The sequence below is a fragment of the Arachis duranensis genome, chromosome 2 (genome assembly GCF_000817695.3).
Source record: "Arachis duranensis cultivar V14167 chromosome 2, aradu.V14167.gnm2.J7QH, whole genome shotgun sequence".
Classification (NCBI taxonomy): Eukaryota; Viridiplantae; Streptophyta; class Magnoliopsida; order Fabales; family Fabaceae; genus Arachis; species Arachis duranensis.
Window position 1 is genome coordinate 63206185 of NC_029773.3, and position 1073 is coordinate 63207257.

A 1073-nucleotide genomic window follows, 5' to 3' on the forward strand; every position below is an offset into this window, starting at 1 on the left:
AATCATGAAAGGATGAACTCTAAACTGAATTATGTGGCTCATTCCTTAAATTCACCACATAATTCATATAGATTAACCCCTCTCTCGATGGTGGTTGAATCTTTGAAGAACAAGAGTTTCCTCTTTGGATCAACCACATGAATTGAGGAGGAAAAGAGGAGTTCATCAATTCATTGTAACAAGCAGAGCTCTTCCCCCTAATGAATGGTGGGGTTTAGTGAATCATAGCTCCAATTGAAAACTAAATTGCATGAAACTAAAGAGCATGAAAATAAAGAGTGAGACTTCAAAACAGAAATTGAGAATTCAAGAATTCATAGATGAAAACTACAAATTAAACTACACTACTACTAAGGAAGAAGAGAAGGGGAAGTGAAGAAGAGTGTATGAAGGGGAGGGGTCCGAAGACCCACTCTCAATGGAGTGTGCCAATTCACAGAATTCCAAATTGGTCTCCTCCGTATCCCCCCCAATCCAACCTCCTAATGCTATGAGGCTATGGCCTTTATATAGGCTTTTCTAAATTACAAATTGAAATGAAATTAAAAGCAAATTACAAACAAAATGAAAATTAACTATTCTAGATGATTCTTGTGGCCTTGATTGGTTGAGATTTATGGGCTTTGCTTGCTTGATTTGGATTAGCTTCATGAAGGAATTCTTGTCAAACAGAGGAAGAAGAGCTCATTCACATTGCTTTTGGCCCAATGGCCTGGCGTTACTGGCAAACACGCCAGTTCAAAGGACGTTGGCAACGTGCCAATACACTTCCTGGGCTGGTAGCTTGGTGCTTGGGCGTTACTAGCCCAAGTTGTTGCTAACAACTTGCTTTTCTTCTTCTTGACTTTACTTTCATGCTTAATGTTGCCCAGAATTTGAGTGTCAATCCTTTTCCTAAATATGAACTATGATATATCATTGGAAAGCTCTTGATGTCTACTTTCCAATGCCACTGAAATCACCTCATTTGGACTTTCCTAGCTCAAGTTATGCTCCATTGAAGAGGGCAAGGTCAGGCTGCCCTGGTTGGGCGTTTTTGTGGATAACGCCACCAATAACGTGCTCAACAACGC